The 18,662-nt window shown below is 43.7% G+C and overlaps 1 long non-coding RNA gene across 1 annotated transcript in view; it reads right to left on the bottom strand.

Moving 5' to 3' along the window:
- Window positions 1-18,147: 18,147 nt before the first annotated feature.
- Window positions 18,148-18,662, bottom strand: part of LOC142774499 (uncharacterized) — a 46,589-nt gene continuing 46,074 nt past the window's right edge. The window contains exon 2 of the long non-coding RNA XR_012886419.1: window positions 18,148-18,265. This is a non-coding gene — a long non-coding RNA (uncharacterized LOC142774499). The remainder of the gene's footprint in view (window positions 18,266-18,662) is intronic.

The following is an 18,662-nucleotide window of genomic DNA, read 5'->3' as shown; positions in this document are numbered from 1 at the left end:
CTTATAGATTTCTCTGATTTTCCGCGAATAAAGTTAGCTGCGAGTGACGCTTTTCTCTTCTCTCCTCAAATTTGTTTCCCGATGTTATGCATCATTCCATATTTCAGTAAGTACTGTGTTATTTTCTAATAACAAAATTTTTGCAACATCCAAATTTCTCTGCTCACTAGTCCATCTAGTTACAGCAAGGGTAAGCTGTACACAGATACAAATACGAGAAATAAAAGCATCAAACCATGCACCAGAATAAAAATATCAGGATAAGTGAAACAATAAAGATTCAGCCTAACTGCTCGCATCCCTAATTCCCACCAAAAGATAATGCTGTTTATCTCAAAGGTGCAACGATAGCATGCCTATACATGCGGCAATTGACCTTGCAATCTCCTCCACCTCTATTATCTCCCTGACCCTTTGACCTGTACTACGTGCCAGAAACACACTGTCTTCAAAAAAGAAACCTAACCCATCAACCCACGCAAGGACTCAGAGAAACCTTTAAACTGCTGTTTATAGACTGCAATGGCGCCCACAGAGTGTGTAATTATGTAAGGTTCCTGTCTGAGCCACTGACCTTCCGGCATGTCACAGAACAAAAGGAGCATTTAAGGGCTCGATTATCTTTCATAGACACAGCCTAAGCACTCACACAAAATTTTTGCATAGTGATTTTTCTGTGACATAAAGTAGTTTATAACACACTCACGTGGATGGAACAATTAGTTACCTAGAAAAAGGTTGTAGAGGGCTCAGTCACGATTTTGGTTTCAGGGGGCATAAAATAGTGAGATGGGACGTAATGTGGTTTTCATGCGAACATAGCTGGCTACATGAACACAAAATCGCATGAAGATGGTCACCGCACACACCACTTTCTTTAATTAAGGCTTTCTGGTTGTAGCGATAATTGATTCTGCCTAGTGAAACGCCAAAAAATCATCCACAAAGCAGGAGGATCTCACAGCACTAGAAGTCATCAACCTTTTATTAATATTTTACCTTTCAGCACAGGGCCAGTATGTCATTAAAAATCCATGCTATGATTAACCAAATATAAATAGCCTGCCAGCGCAAAGGATCTACTGCTCTGCGTCAAAGATGCTATCAAAATTTTTTGAGCAGTATATTTCCCTGGAAAGTGTTGAATGTTGAATGGCAGGTGTTTAGAAGTGTTCCTCACGCTGTTACTCGAGTCCATCTTTCCTGGCTAGGTCACGCAGGTGCATTTGTGATGGCAGGGTATTAGTATTGAATCAAGCACTGTATCAATTGTTAGAGACCTGCACTTGAGCAGTATTTGAAGGAATACTAATAATATATTCCTAGGTTTCTGTGCTGTAAATTTCCTGCTATGCGAATAATGTATTATTGTTTATTTCGGCTGAATCTGTCGACTGCAAGTAGGTGGTCAAGCCCAGTCTAAAGGTTTTGCCGCACAAGCTCCAGCAACTTGTGGCCACACATGCGATTTCCAAATGTTTCTCAATCGAATCCCTGTGCTTATTACCGCTTGTTACAAACTGGTACATAATTTGGCGGTATAAGTCTCGACCATGGAAGCCACTGCTGCCTTTCTTGTTGAGGCACACAAAAGGGGCCAAGAGGGCGGCCATGCACATGGCCTTGCAGAGTGCTCTGTGTGGATCACATTAACACAAGGTGGCAGAAGTAATTTCCATGTAAGTGCCTAGACTTCATATTGCATATTTCACTCAAGAAGAGTTGCCTCTAGCCGAGGATTTGCTTAGGCATGTGAGGTATTCAGGGCGTAGAAAGGAGCACAGATAATTTGAATGGTTGCAAGAAAAGAAGACAGCTGTCGCACTTAGCATGCACAGTTTGTCTCACAAACTCTACTAGAAAATATGGAGAAAGTGCTGGAGTTGAAGTAGCCCTTTTGGCCCCCAATACTTCCTAACCTACGCTGATTTATTGATCAGATGAAAGTAAGGAAACGCTGCAGCACTAATCATAGGCTGAAGTATGTAACCTGTGTTAAAGCACGATATGCACAATCACTGCCATGCAGCAGGAGGTACATGGATCAGATGAAACGCTGTCATCATTATAGACTCCGTGAAACCTTTATAGCATACAAACAACAGTGCAACGCATTTGCGAACTCATAGGTGGGATTGTAGGTCTTTGAAGACTGTGTATTACTTTCAAGTAGTGTTTATCAGGGGGTCATTCCACTCAGTTAATTTTTAAACATTAAATCATTCAGGTTATGGTGAACATTTGAGTGGATAGCATTCGAGTGTGGAGATTGGTTACCTGTAGACAAAGTGTAATTTTTAAAGATCAATACACAATTATTAACAAAGTTACATTCATTCATTCTTTTTAATTATTTACAAGTGGTTAGAGCAAATAAAAAGTTGTGCCGCATATCACCACGTCGATAGGCTTACGCTTTACAGGCTGCGATTGTATCGGCTGCCATAATAAAATCATACTTGTTCTCCTCACAAAATAATTGCAGTAAAATTATAATAAGGCTATAAAACGAAGAAATGTGTACAAATATAGTAACGCTCACTTTAGCCCAACGCAGATATCAGACGCAACGGAAGTGATTGCGGCAAAACTTGGGGTCCGGGAAAACATGGTAAAACTGTTATTTAAATGAACAAGGGGCTGGTAATCATTTAAAGAGTCAATTTTTTGTAGACATAATCACACAGAGCAACCTGACAATGATTCTCAGAATAGAATAGTTGATATTACTTTTACTTCATTTAGTGCATACATCGTTTACATAAATCGTGCACAGAGCGGGATATTCAAAGTCAGTGTACGCAAAAATGACAGATTTATTATTTTCGGTTGCATACAGTAGATTGCATCGGTGTCACACGAGCACTTTTGCTCGTCAAAAGGGTTGATTTGGAAGTGTGGCAGTTCGGACTAGTTATTATGACATGACGATAGGCATAGCGCGAGAACAGAACGACTACGGGTCTGATTTCTTGATCGCTATCAACAATGATCGTTGCTAAGCGATGCAAATATTTTGGATCAAGTTTGGCTGAAACGAGAGTCAAATCGCAATTCTAGAGCCTGATTCTGATCAAAAGTGCCCCTGTGACACCATCAGTGAACGTGACTTACGTCACAATTAGCGTGACGTTACATGTGATGGCAAAAAAGGCTACAAAAGAGAATACCCGCTACTTACCCGATCATGGAGCGTGAGGAGTGGCCAGGTGAAAGCCGTTGCCGCCACCGAACGCCTTGCTTAGTTGTACACGGACAGGAGGGGGCACCGGAGAACACAACGCCGATAAATGCAGCCACGCAGACTCTATATAAACTAAAATTTCATATTGGTAACTACTGATGAAAAGACCACGGCTGAACCCTCCATTATTTTGAGCGCTAAATGCTATCATATCACTATAACAGCCCATGATGCAAGGCGGGACGTGATGTTGACAATGTATAGCCTCCAAGACAAATAAAACCAGTGCTCATTTTAAAGGCTATTGCTTGTTTTGAACTAGGTAATTTTAGGTATTCTACGTGTATAATGTTTATTTTTATCTTGACTACATGAGTGCAACGTAGAAACCATCGTGAAAACACTTCATGAGGGAGAAAAAAAAAGCGAGTCACGAGTGCGTAAGTGAAACTTTTATTGCGCTGTACAATGCTGAATTCCACTTTTTTTCTGGTCTGGTTGAAATTTTTAAATTTTCGTGGTTTTTGCGGTGGGGCCTCTGCACAGGGTATTGATATACAAAGATGTGGATGTTTTTTGAATAAAGCCAATTAGTAGTTTGTGCCTGTCCTCGTGAGTCTCTTCCTGTTTGTTGTGTGTAGGTGCGCCCTTACGATGATTTTATTGGTCAAAGTACGAACTCCCCCGACAGCCAACTCTTATGATGAACGCGAATTTGAACGAATGAACGAATGTCTTGTGAAACAGGGTCAGCTGTAGAATATTAACAAGTAGCCATATTGTGACCATATGTTCTAGGTACATATATTTGCGGTGCGATTTCAAACAGGCTTTGTCGCTGTGAGCTTCCTTTTGTGCACTTTTCGGGGTATTCGGAATAGGACCCTCTCCGAAGCCCGCAGGTACAAATTTAGGCAACAATTGAGGTCAGTGAGAACGTGCACAGGGTCGGCAAACTCATTTGAGAGTCGACGAGGTTCAGAGTGAACTAGGGTGTGAGTCCGGGGGAATGGTATTCTTGCGAGTTTGAATCCGAGTCCGTCCAGTTAAAGAAAGTTTTCGCGAGGGTGAGATCAAAGTGCAAAACATATTTCTTGAGTGGTCCTATCGCTTTTTTTGCCCACCCCTATCGACTGATCCTTAGAATTACTGCCAGCCTTCTTTAGATTACCGTTTACAATCACCGTGACTCACGTCTACTAAACAGTATCGTTAACTTAAACCCGTAATAGAGGGTACAGTATCAAAAGGTGCCAAGAAGAGCACCAATGACGTGAGATATTCGTGTTAAAGAGCACCAACGCCTTGGTAGACTCATATTAGTCATGAGTCGATTAATTCTCTCAATTTCAGATCGAGCCGTGAGTGTGCGTATGAATGACTACGGTTGAGTAATATTTTGGGAAGATTGAGTCTGACTTATTCTGATTGAAGAATACTTTTGAGAGTGTGAGCCCGGCTCAGGAAAGTTTTGTTGAGTCCGAGTCCGAATGAGAGCTAAGCGCAAGGTATATTGCAGGGGTGAGTGTGAGCGAGCTTCTAAATTTTCGTGAACCTATGGTGAGGTAGATGACATATCAAAGAATACGCTAACAGCGCGCAATCTTGCTGCAGTTCAATCAACCGAGTTTAACACACTGCATTACACAGGCGTGCAAAGTCAACCACTTGCCTGCTAAACAATCCTCATTAAGTCATAGCGTTGTCCTTCGGATATTTTAGTGTATACAGTAATTCGGTCCTTTGCAAACAGCATTTGTCTCACTCTTTTATGCTGCCTTGACTATCTCTTTTTACTGTTACAAAACCACATTAAATATGAAGCGGAAATCAAAACTTGTGCAATTTCGATTTCGACTCTCTACTATCATCATCATTATCGTAACACAGTAGCATGGAGCGTCTTATTTTTATGTGTTTTTGTTCTGCATTCTCGGTCATCAGCGTCAAATTAGGGTGGCCTAGTCAAGCGTGAGGAGTCGTTCAAAAGTGACCAATAACGACAACCTCTAGTGAAAAAGCAGAGTACCTCCATGCAACAGCTAATCATCATAAGTGAGCTCACTTGATGAGAACCTTTCTACACAAAATAACGACTACAGCAGAGACATTTGAGTGCTTAAGTGCATGAGCGGCAATTTGTGGGCGAACTAGATGCTGTTCACACAGCGATTTCAGCTTTATTTCACTGTTGCAAGTCAAGAAACTGGATCTATCGCATGGATGGTGATCCTCCGTTTTAACGTAGCCGGTGTACCTGTTGCCCTTATCTACAACAGTTTAGATTTCAGTCCTCTAACGGAGGCGACTACGCAACCAGAAATAGACACTTCATGCACACTCTACGACGACACACAAAAAAAGGGTATAACCACTACACCCTTAGCTTCTTAAAGCGGCAAGCTAAATATCGTTTCGAATCTTCCCCCGCTGGCTCAATCCTAGAAGTGCATGAATGCAACAATCAGCAGCAGCACGACAAGATGATCAGACAATAGACACTCCCAGGTAAGAATCTCCATTTGTGCGAACTAGAGGCAATAGTCCACAATTGTCATGTACAGAGCCTGCCACGTTCACAAAGCAGTAACGGCCCGCACACGACTTCCAGCTCAAACAACCCTAGTTTAATTTAATGGTTGACAGTATGATAAATGCAGCTAAGCTTTCGTTGTGTTGGGACCAACTAGAAAAACGCTGCCATTGACCAAATGCATTAGTTGCCAGGCAGCTGCATAAACGTGGTGCTACTTATGCATGTACATCACGCTGGAACAGAAAGGGAAGCTCACCTAACTGCTGACAGGTTACCATACCAACGCCGTCGACAACAAACATGCTGCTTAAAACCCACTCTGCACTAGCAGACATAGTAGGAAAAATGGAATTAATAAGGAACTACTACAGAGACAAAACATCAAAGCTTCCTCTACTGAAGGAAGAAGACATCATTAAGACTGCAACCGTTCACGCCTCGAATTACATAAGAAAAAGATGTTGTTGCGGGACCAGGAATATCCAGAACTTAGAGCATTTAAGTTTGCGGTAGCATGTTAAGGAGAAAGGAACGCACCTGTTACATATACCCCAGCCGCTTGTGTAGATGGCCAAAACCTACAGCATTGAAGGGCGCGATAGCATGTTAAGGAGAAAGGAACACACCTGTTACATATGTCTCAGCCGTTTGTGTTGTGACCAACTAGAAAAACACTACAGTTGCCAAAATGTAACAGTCGTCTAGACAGCTGCATAAACGTGGTGCTACTGCTACATCTACTACATAGAACTTTGCGTGAAGTCATGTGAAGAAAGAATGGCATCTCATTAGCAGCTTTGCCTCAGATGTGTGTCTTCTCGCTCGACCTACTTGAGCAAGGGAATCACAATCGGTAGGTGCCTTTGTTCAAGCTGACATAATAAGCCTTACAGTCAAAGCCAAGCTGACGCCAGGCCTGGGACAAATGGAAAGATGAGTGCAGTGGTCTGGTGTTATTTGTGTGCTGCATAGCGTGTTGTGTAGCCTTGGCGTCTCCTTGTTGGCGTCTCCGAGATTTCCTGCGGGTGATATTGTTTGCATATTGATATTGTTTGCATATAATGATTGGTAATAATTGATTTGATTGATATTGTTTGCATATACTTATTGTTGCGCTAACCGAACAGCACACGTGTAGCATTTCCAGCTTGCAAATCTGTTAATTTCTTGTGTATTTCGTTGCTGCAGCCTTGTATTGGAACTATTCTTACCTTTTTGATGAACTTGTTTCTTTGGTTTATTTCTTCTTCTTGTTACTACAGCTTGTAATATAGGCGTGTTTATGCGTAAAGTTGTGCAATTATTCTGTCTTTGTGTGCATATGTTCTTTTTTGTTCTTCCTCATGAATCAAGCCTGCAGATTCACATGTTTCTTGTACACACATTCGTATGCCCTCCTGCTACGCTCTCGAATGAGAGTGGCAGTATTGTAAATAAATAAATAAATAAATATTACTGTGCACGCTTTCACGATACTGCAATTTGTGGTTTAGTTTTCCAACCAACAATATTGTGTTTTCAGCAGGCGTGCTTTCTCTATGTTGTTGTCTACTGTGTTTGTTGTGAGTGATCGTCCTTCTGTATTAGTGTGGCTTTTCATCGCAAAGCAATTCGATGTTTATATTTGCTTGCAGACAGTGTGTTCTGCAGGCCTGGTGTTTGCTGTCTGTGCCGCCAATGATAGCTTCGGCAGTAACAAATTAACACAATTTTTTACGATTGCTTAACTTTTAGTTGATGTTTACGTACACGCAGTTTTTAAGAAGTCATGAAATGCTTTCCTAACGATGCGAGTTCCCAACAAAGCTGTAAGAGCAGAGCACGTGAAATAGCAGCTCTATCGCATTTTGATCAGTCACAGACACTACCAGATACTTGAGTACTGCAAACAGTTGTCGAGGCAGTTTCTAATCAGAATGGGCACTCTTTTTTGTCCAAAAGCTAAGCATGCCTATACAATCATTGTGACTTCGACCATTCTCCTAAGATTTCGGCGATCGACCTGCCTCGTCGAATGTTTGTGACATTCCAGTGCGTGTGTGTGTTTTCGCTTCCTCCCGCTCTCTTTTTCTCGCTCATTCCATTTTTCTTACCTTTCTGTTCCCTTCCCAAGTGCAGGGTAGCAAACCAGATACTTGCTTTCCGGTGAACTTCCCTGCCTTTCTTCATATCATGCCTCTCTCTCTCTCTCACTCTGCCGTAATTTTATTTATTGCTATATACAGTTACTGATTTTCCTGTTTGCGTCTTGCTGAAAAAATTGCAATTATTTTTATGTTCGTTCCACAAGAGTAAGGGCTCTGTGACACAGCTGTTTTTCTAGCATCATGGTTCCTATTGGTTCCACTTCCATAATCCTTGCCAATAGTAGGGTTTGTTGTGGGTGTTACCTTGCATCATGCAAGCATATAGGTCCCGTTTTAGTAGATCTGTTTTTTGAGTGTGTAATCTGAAAGCAATCTTTGAAACATAATTGTGGTGATGCATCATATTGGAGCCACAGTTTTATTTGACTACTGCTTGCTCACCTAATAATGTAATAGTTCCCGTGCTATTTTCACAACCACACAATAATTACAATAGACAGGTAATTTATTTTTCAAGTCTGTTAAGATGTTAAGATGAAACCTGCCCACAGCAGGCTTATTGTAGCCTTGAAGCTTGGTGTCCTAAAAAGCCTGCTCTTGTACACATCTTTCTCACATATCCATTTACTGTGTTTACTGTATCTAGCTACAGATGTAGGAAGGCAACGCAATTGTATCCACAATGGGATTGCGTTCTCGTGTTTCTTTTTTATTTGTAAATGCAGTCACTTCGTGTGAAGAAAGTATGGTGTGGAGGTATAGAGTCCTAGCCAGGTGACTCATGATGGTGTTTTTTGTCTCCTGCACTACGGCAATCGTGTATTGTCAAATAAATAAATAAATAAATAAATACTCGGAGTGTAGCTGTATAAGAAAATCAGATTCATAGAATGATTATTGTGAAGAAGATAGGTGAACTAGTGTCTGTATTGTTCATGCTTCTTATATTGCTTACTCAACCACAATAACTAGCCACTGTCAGCCATCAATCAAATGGGTACACGAAGTTGAAAAGGTTGCCATGCGTGTTATTGAATGTTTCAGCGATTATCTGCTCTTTCTTGTGTCTACGTTTACTGTTAAACATGTGTCTTGATGTCTATATACAACGTTGCTGCAATGTGATTATTTGAATGTTGTTGCCCCAATAATACCATCATGTAAGGGCAACATGATAATTTGAATGTTGTTGCCTCGCTAAAAACAACACGTTAGGACTACGTCATTATTTGAACGTTGCTGCTGTTTGAAAACACTGTGTTATGGCAACGTAATACTATTGTGAGCGCTGATTGTGTTGCTCATCATTTTCACTTTCACCTGCGCATACAAAGCACCGTGATCATCATCATCGTAGCGGCTCGCTGCTTGTTCGGTTGCTGGCTCGCGCGTCTGGGTTGACAATAAAACGGTCGCTCCTTCGTACCTGACGTCGTCTCACAAGTGGTGGAGCGTGCTGTGATTCCCAAGTCCTCGTGCACTACCGGTCACCCCTGGAGCTCCGATCAGGTCGACGGCTGTGCTTGCCAACAGTGATGGCGCAAAACGACCCACCCCCTACCGCCTTCTTCGCACCACCCGCTCAGCCTGCTGGGCCTCACCACACCGTGAGTACCTCGCAACGAGACCCTCCAGTGTTTTCTGGCCTTCGCGGTGAGGACGTGGAAGAATGGCTGGACAGTTACGACCGTACCAGTGCTTGCAATTACTGGGATGAGGCACATAAGCTGCGCTATGTACCCTTTTATCTGAAGGAGGTTGCTAAGACGTGGTATCATAACCACGAACGCGACTTTCCTGATTGGTCAGCATTCACGGTGCAGCTGCGTCAAATATTCGGCACTTCTACAGGACGCTCTGAGGTAGCTAAACAGAAGCTCGCTACCCGCATCCAGGGGCCTGACGAATCGTACACATCGTACATTGAAGACGTTCTGGCCCTCTGCCGCCGCGCCCAAAAGGACATGCCGGAGGCCGATCGTATTCGGCAAGTAATGAAAGGCATCAACTCCGTCGCCTTTAATGCTCTTGTCATGCAGAGCCCGACAACAGTTCAGGACATTATTACCACCTGCCAGCGCCTGGACGCACTTTACTCAATGCGCCTTCCACACGCCTCCTATGACACTCGTCTTACTGGCGAGCATGAGCTGCGAGCCCTAATTCGTACCATAGTGAGAGAGGAACTTCACAGCCTTGTTCCTGCCAGCGCACCGACTTCACCTGCCCGCTCACCCCCTCCTAACCTGCGGGAAATTATAAAGGACGAATTGGCGTCGATGACGAGCGTCGCACGTGCCCCGCCTCCTGTGCCCTTACATGTGCCTACGTATGCCGAAGTCGTGTCACGGCCTCCTCCACCTACTCCACCTGTAACTACGGACGTCGTATACGACCATTTGGCTGCGATGGCAGCCAAGGCACCACCACAACCACACTTCCCTGCCTGGCGCCCTACGCGCCCCGTCTGTTACTACTGTGGCATAAGAGGACATATCTCCCGCTTTTGCCGTCGGCGCCAGCAAGATGAACGACGAGGTTATTCTTCGTACGAGAGTGACCGGGCTGCGAGGTCTGACCCCTACGTTCCAGGAACCTACATTCCCTCGTCACGACGTTCGCCTTCGCCTCCTTTGTCCCACGGTGAACCTCGTTCTTCCCGCTCACCCCGCCGTCGTTCACCATCGCCCTTCCGCCGTACTACTTCGCCTTTACGTTCTGCCCTGATGCCCCTCGACAGCCACTCGGAAAACTAGCAGCTGCAGTTTTTGGAGGAGAAACTGCCTGTCGTCGAAGTGTCCCAATTCCTCCTGCGCGCCCTGCAAATTTACTAACTGTTTGTGTAGAAGGCATTTCGGTTGACGCACTCGTGGACACTGGAGCAGCCATTTCGGTCATTGATCGCGAACTATGTCATCGTCTACGAAAAGTGCAAACTCCATATGTTGGTCCGGTGTTATGTGGTGCTAATGAAAATAGAATTTACCCTATTGGACAATGCACTGTTCGTGTTCTGATCGACGGAATTCGTCACCATATACAATTGGCTGTGCTTTCTTCATGTGCTCATCCGATTATATTGGGCTGGGACTTCCTGTCAGCCGCTTCCGCTGTCATTTCGTGTGGTCCGCCCGTTATTCGCATTACGGACACTGAAAATTCTAGTGCTTACGATTTTTCGTCGCCTCACCTTGTTGCAGCTGCAGACTTTGTACTGCCCCCGGCCCAAGAACGTATCCTCACCATTAGATCCAGCGATACCATTGACGGTGACGCAGTGGTTGTCCCCGATCAGCGCTGCATTTTCCGAGGAATCGCCATCGCATGTTGTCTAGTGCGGTTTTCGCGTGGTCATGCCAGTCTCACCGCCTACAACACGACAACAGAGCCACAACTACTGCCAGAGGGGTCCACTGTTGCCAGCCTTATCGACATAGCACCGGTATGTGTCGTCACTGTATCGTCTCCGCCGTCAGTCGCTAAGTCTACGCCACCAGGAGGCTCATCTAATGCGCTTAAAGCCACTTTGAGTCCATCTCTCACTCCAACACAAACTAATGACTTAATGGCCCTTTTAACAAAACACAAGACTTGTTTTGACGTTTGTTCGGATGGCTTAGGTCAAACTACGGTGACCTCTCATCACATCGCCACAGACGGTTCTCGTATTATCCGCCGTCGCCCTTACCGCGTGTCGTCTTCAGAACGCAAGGTCATCGAGGAACAAGTCAATGACATGCTCGCACGCAACGTTATCAGACCTTCCACAAGCCCTTGGTCTTCTCCTGTTGTCCTAGTTAAGAAAAGGGACGGATCAGTGCGATTTTGCGTTGATTACAGGGCACTAAACAAAATTACGCGCAAGGATGTATATCCTATGCCTCGAATTGACGATGCACTTGACACCTTACAGGGTGCAGAATATTTCTCAAGTCTCGACCTACGATCTGGGTATTGGCAGATCCCGATGCATGAGTCTGATAAAGAGAAGACAGCGTTTGCTACTCCTGATGGTCTCTTCGAATTCAATGTGATGCCTTTTGGGCTCTGCAATGCCCCAGCCACATTTGAGCGGATGATCGATACGGTGCTGCGTGGCCTAAAATGGAAGACCTGTCTTTGTTACCTGGATGACATCGTCATCTTTTCATCCAGCTTCTCGCAACACCTAGAACGTCTAGACGAGGTGCTCACATGTCTAGCCAAAGCCGGTCTCCAGCTAAATACCAAGAAGTGTCGGTTTGCGAGCCGCAGCATCAAAGTGTTAGGCCACGTTGTCAGCAAGCTTGGCATCGAACCTGATCCCGACAAAGTGGCCGCTGTGCTGCACTTTCCTAAGCCCACCACGCTCAAAGACCTTCGCAGCTTCCTCGGCTTAGCCTCTTACTTCCGCCGTTTTGTCCGTGATTTTGCCACTATCGCGGCTCCTCTTCACAAACTCCTGACCACAAGTGCATCATTTCTTTGGACAGATGACTGTGAAGCTGCTTTCCAGACCCTGAAGCGATGCCTCACGTCAGGGCCAGTTCTTCGCCATTTTGATCCCACAGCCCCTACTATATTACACACTGACGCAAGTGGGCACGGAATCGGCGCTGTTCTGCTGCAGCGTGACCAGGCTTCACAAGAGCAAGTCGTGGCTTACGCGAGCCGTACTCTCTCCCCAGCGGAACGCAATTACAGCATCACTGAACAGGAATGTCTCGCTATCGTATGGTCCGTGCAAAAATTTCGCCCCTATTTGTATGGCCGCCGCTTCACGATCGTCACGGATCATCATGCGCTCTGTTGGTTGTCATCATTAAAAAACTTGTCAGGACGCCTCGGTCGTTGGGTGCTCCGACTGCAGGAGTATGACTACAGTGTCACATACCGGTCGGGCCGCAAACACCAAGATGCCGACGCTTTGTCACGCTGTCCGCTGTTGCAAAATCATGACGCATCTACCTGCTGCGCAGCACCTCCCAGCCAAGAGACCACGCAGATGACCAGTCTTAGTCCCATCGAGCCCACTGCACCGGATGACTTCCTTCAATCCGCAGACCTCACCTCGCTCCAACGTGCAGACACATACTGCCGTACAATCATCGATCGGCTCACCGGCTCATCTCGTGCTCCCAACAGCCGCTTGCGACGACAACTCACGCGTTTCAAACTTCATGACGGAACGCTACTTCGACAAACTTACCATCCTCTCGGTAGCCGATGGGTCCCGGTCATACCTCGCTCACTTCGACTCCAAGTCTTAGAAGCCTTTCATGACGACCCGACGGCTGGCCACTTGGGTTTTCATAAAACCTACGATCGCATTAAGACTCGCTGCTTCTGGCCTGGCCTCTCCACTAGTGTTTCCAGGTACGTCACTTCCTGTTCATCATGTCAACACCGAAAACGTTCGACATCTCTTCCCGCCGGCCCTCTACAGCCTCTCCCGTGCCCATCCGCTCCCTTCGAGTTCGTCGGCATAGACTTATACGGACCCCTTCCGCTTACCGCCGCCGGTCACCGCTGGATTGTTACTGCCGTAGACCATCTTACTCGCTACGCTGAGACGGCAGCTCTTCCTACTGGAGCTGCCAGCGAAGTAGCCGACTTTGTTCTGCGTGCCATTATCCTGCGCCACGGCGCCCCTCGTGTTCTCCTGAGTGACCGTGGCAAGACATTTCTTTCTCGTGTGCTCGCTGAAGTTTTACAGGCCTCTGACACAATCCATAAGACCACCTCGGCATATCATCCGCAAACCAATGGTCTTACTGAGCGTTTTCATAGAACTTTGTCAGACATGATCTCTATGTATGTCCAACCCGATCACAAGAACTGGGACACAATACTACCTTTCGTCACGTTTGCCTATAACACTGCCATACAACGCACTACAAGTTACAGCCCGTTTTTTCTTGTGTATGGCCGTGCACCATCTTTTGTTCTAGACACCAGCTTTTTGTCCACGCCTTCTGTCCCATCTGCGTCCCTTCCGGAAGAATTCGCTGCCCGTGTCAACCACTGCCGCACAATCGCCCGCGCCAACACCTCTACCATTCAGGCCCAGCGAAAAGTTCGTTGTGATGCGACACGTCGAGTTGTGTCATTCTACCCAGGCGACGAAGTGCTCCTCTGGACACCTGTTCGCACACCCGGCCTCTGTGAAAAATTCATTCACAGATACCTGGGTCCTTACACCGTGCTTGAACGAACATCGGCCGTAAATTATCGCGTCGCGCCGGTTACTTCGGCTTCTGATCGCCGTCGTCGCGGGACCGTGATCGTCCATGTGTCTCGCCTGAAACCTTATATCCAGCGCTCATACACTTACTAAATGAACGTCTTGCAGACCGCTTTCGTGTAGGGGGGAAATAGTGTGAGCGCTGATTGTGTTGCTCATCATTTTCACTTTCACCTGCGCATACAAAGCACCGTGATCATCATCATCGTAGCGGCTCGCTGCTTGTTCGGTTGCTGGCTCGCGCGTCTGGGTTGACAATAAAACGGTCGCTCCTTCGTACCTGACGTCGTCTCACACTATAAACACCGCTGCAATGTTATATTTTACCGTCTAACGTTGCTTCATATTCGTTACATTCAAACCACGTTGACTCAGCGTTCTGAGTTACCTGAGTTCGGTGTTTTCTGGACTTCCCAGGTTGTGGCTTGGGTGTTGTTTGTGAAAAAAATGAAAAAAAAAATATTTTAAAAAGTTCTGCTTTTCACTAAATTTGGTCGAGATATTAAGTAAAGGTGCTGGTGCATATAGTGCTTGAATCTCAGTAAAATTAGCTATATTTTTTTGCCGCATCGAAAGCAAAAATGCAGTCCTCTTTATGTGTCAAGTTATGTCATCACAGTTTTTGTTTTAAAAAAGAAAATAATTTTTCAAGTTTTCCACTGATGGCTGTTTTCGCATTCGGTGTATACAGCTCCTCTCTGAAAGTTCCCCATGGCTATCAGTAAGAAACTTCAAAAATCATTTTCTTCATTGAAATAAAATGGTAATGATAAAATTCGCCATATCATAAGAAGTGTTTCTGTGGTTTCAACTTATGCATAAAAGTAGTTTCCAATTAAATGAACACATAGTGCAAAATGCATCTCAATATGCACAAAAATGATCATGAAGGGAGATTTGTGATCTGGATCTAAGAATACATTTTTCGCAAAATATATATTCTGTGGAGTAAGTATTTATTGTTCAAATATTGATAAAGTGCAGTATTGCCATAGAAAGTCGCTAACAATGAATAGTTTGGCTGAATTTTCCAAAGTCTGTGTGGCTAAAAAATGCACTAATATAGTCAGCTTCGAATACTTTACAAAAGCACCTCTACCTTATATGTATATCAAATTTATTATGACAAAAAAGTGCTACATTCAAAATTTTCTCTCAAGCAACATCCACACGACATTTTGCGAAGTTCTGAAGACACCCATGGAGCGAAAAATTTTTATCTTCAAAATATTTTAGCGATTAACTGTATTAAAAAGAGTAAATAGCACTATATTTTATACTATAAATCTGTGATAGTCGCCAGGCAGTATGGTCTCGATGTTTGGTGTAAAATGGCCTAGTGAGAAAAACAACAAATGCCCGCAAATCCTTTGACGCCCGAGCAATTTCAAAAGCATTTCATTGTTAGCAGCAATTGAACCATGCTTTTTTCTTCATGCTTAGGCCTATAAACAAACCAGAAGCAACCAAAGTAGTCTTAAGAGTCGTAATGTTTCGCTGTTCTAAGGCTTGTGCAGCCTAGTTTAGTGCAAGCTTCACCATTCTTTATTTATATTCTACCAACAGGTCTTGGAGGCACCTTGCAGTTTCTGCTAAATTGTTGCACACCAGTTACCAAGGTAAAGAGCGGCAAGTAGAGATAAAAATACCATTACAAAGGCAATGCAGATATTAATAAAGATGTCTATTTTCCTTTTCTTGTGGTGCTTTGCCTGAATGCTGTGCTTTTTATGGTATACTTCCTTGTCTATTCAACATAGGCCTTAAAAACTAACATTAGCCATGTTGAGCCCGATTATTTGGTTATAATCAAGGTAGCCATATTAAAAATTCTGAATTCAAACTTGATTGTTCTCTTAAAGATATTCTCTTGCCTAATGATATTTCAGAGTCTTAGTCGCTTTGCTTATACGAAAAGAGATGTCATCATAGGTCACTTTTTATAGAGTCCTTCAGTTTTACGCACCTTTACCATCCTTAATAGAGCAGTTATTTTCAATATCGGTATTTACAATACAATGAGCTTCCTGTTTGTACCAAGGTGTAAGCACTTGGAGATATCACATGTACCCAGCTCTTCGGTTGGCAGTTCATTTCTGATACTCTTGCTCCCCTATTTCTGTGCGCGTGGGCTATAGTAGTCTGGCTTGCACAGATTTGTAATGGCAGCTGCACAATCCTGCTTGCTTTCATGGTGATTTTCAACCCTCGTAAGTTGCATAGTTTCACGTCAAGAATTGTTCAATATGCCATTATTGCTCACAAACTGTGTAATTTAAAGGCAGCAAATGTACAAGTACGCAGTTATATGTACATCAAGGAAATGTACTCGCAGTTTCTAAAGCTTTAGTGTGCGGGAAGCATTTAAATTACGATTTTATACTGACATTTCAATGTATTAACTCTACCGTTGAAAATTGTTAGACCAATCGAGTTATTTTCACTTTGATATGCATGCTGAATTCTTGCATGTGGCAGAACTAATTTGTACACTTCATTTTTCTAATACCCACACATGCATAACATCAAATATTCTGTGCCTTTCTTTTCAGTTTAATGTGTGCGTTATAAATCTTGTGCTAGTGAAATAAGGTTTTACATGTGTGTCGGGCATCATTTGCTCCAATCATCACATTTTCAGGTGCCTATGAAGGACACATCAAGGTCTATAGCAGTGACCTACCATGCCCACAGTGGTGCCTGAGCCTCAACCAGCATTTCATTGATCTCCACAGGGTGTTGAAGAGATAAACACAGCAATACACTTTCATAGTGCTATGATTATTATTTATTTTTAAAAGTTTCGTTCAAAAATTGATGTTGTTACATTGTTTTGTGCACCACCCTGTGACATAAATGCAGCTCGTGAATTGACGGTGCAGTCACCTCATTTTCAAACCATCAACACTGCGATGTGGCTATTCACAGCTGGAGCATACAGACAAATAAGAAAAATTATTCGTTGTAGCAGGGATGCTTTTGATGTGCATATATATGAGCGTTTTTCTCAAGCAATTATTAACTTTATAGGTTTTTTTCAAGTCTTGCATAAAACACTGCATTATTTTGTTGCAATGTACCCACCAATTATGATCACCAGATTGTTAGACCATTAGCTTCATAACATAAGTTATTTTTGCTTCCGCATAGTGTGCACGACTTTTGCAAAGATACCGATGATCCATTCCCTCATCATGCTTCTTTAAGAAATATTGAAATTTGTACACAGTATTACATCTACACAAGATGTGAAGGTCTATTCAGTTTACAAATTATATTACTTTGCACCAGATTCAAGAGGTCAATTTATTTCTGCGTCATGGGGCTTTCCTTCTCTGCGGACCTTTCCGTATCATGCGGCTTTTCTTATCTGGAGACCTTTGCGCATTATGTGCCTGTCCTTATGTGTAGACCTTTTCGAAGCTTGTGCTTTCCTTATCTGCTGACCATTCCGTATTATACGGCTTTCCATAGTCCAATAATTACGTATGTGCGGAAGCCATAGATACGAAACGTTTCAGTAGGGTTCGGACAATTCTGAGTAGCCTCTACATCATTGTCTGATGAATTGATGCCGTCGAATAATCTACTAATAAAATACTAAAGGTAACAGCACAATTAGCGTGAACGCGTTGTGCGAACTTTTGAACTGCTTGCATATATTTGGCATTCGTCAATCAGGGTGATTAAACGTGAAGCTCAGGTTCATATATAGAAACGACTTCCGAGCAAAGATGACCTTCGGTAAGAGGAACCTCCATTAAAGTGCAATCCCAACGACCAGTTCCGGCGGAACAGGAGACGGAAAATAGAGTCCAGCCAGATTTTTTCCGACCGCAAATGGAACCAGTTCTCGCCGGGAATAGAAATAATTCTCGTTCAGAAATAATTAATAGTTCAGTTCTGTCCGGAAATAGGAGCCATTCTAGCTGAATACAGAAATCCTTTCAGCCAGAAACGAAAGTGGTTCTTGCTAGAAAGGGAAGTTGATCCATCCGGAAACATAAAATTTACATGTAAGAAATCACAGTTCTGGCAAGAAATTGCAGCAATCGATATCGGAAAGGATGATGTTTATAAAAACAAGGTGCCAGTTGTGACGCAATAAGAGGCCATGTTTAGCAAAATATTTATTGTCTTCGATATTAGTTTTCCGCCTGCTTCGTCTTCTGTAGCCGAGAGGCAGCCACCGTAACATTTCAGTGTTTCGTATTGCTCCACTAGGCCAGGGATTCCTCGAAAAGAGAAAGAAAGAACACGAAATCTCAAAAAAAAAACAAAACAAGATAAGAATGCACAAGATTCACTCAGAAATGAAAAAACTCAACCGCGGACATACGCAGAAATTATTTTTGAAGGAAGGGGGGTACCTCGTTCACTAAAAACGGAGGTGGGGCCTGATGACGTGGCTGAGTGTTATTTTGTGTCCTATATACCATGGCAAAACAAAAAAACGGGAGAGATGAAAGGGGCAAGAAGCACACCCTGGATACTACTGATGTTCGATGTTCCAAACTTGAATTTATTGTGGGTATCAGGCAAATAATGTATCGTGCCTAAACTATTCCGAATAGATGTCAAATAAATTCACTCTAAAATATGTATTTACTGGCATTTGTCGCGTAAATGCAT

The sequence above is a fragment of the Rhipicephalus microplus genome, chromosome 10 (assembly GCF_043290135.1).
Source record: "Rhipicephalus microplus isolate Deutch F79 chromosome 10, USDA_Rmic, whole genome shotgun sequence".
Taxonomy (NCBI): Eukaryota; Metazoa; Arthropoda; class Arachnida; order Ixodida; family Ixodidae; genus Rhipicephalus; species Rhipicephalus microplus.
The sequence above is the reverse complement of the archived record's forward strand: the minus strand, read 5'-3'. Positions and strand labels throughout refer to the sequence as shown.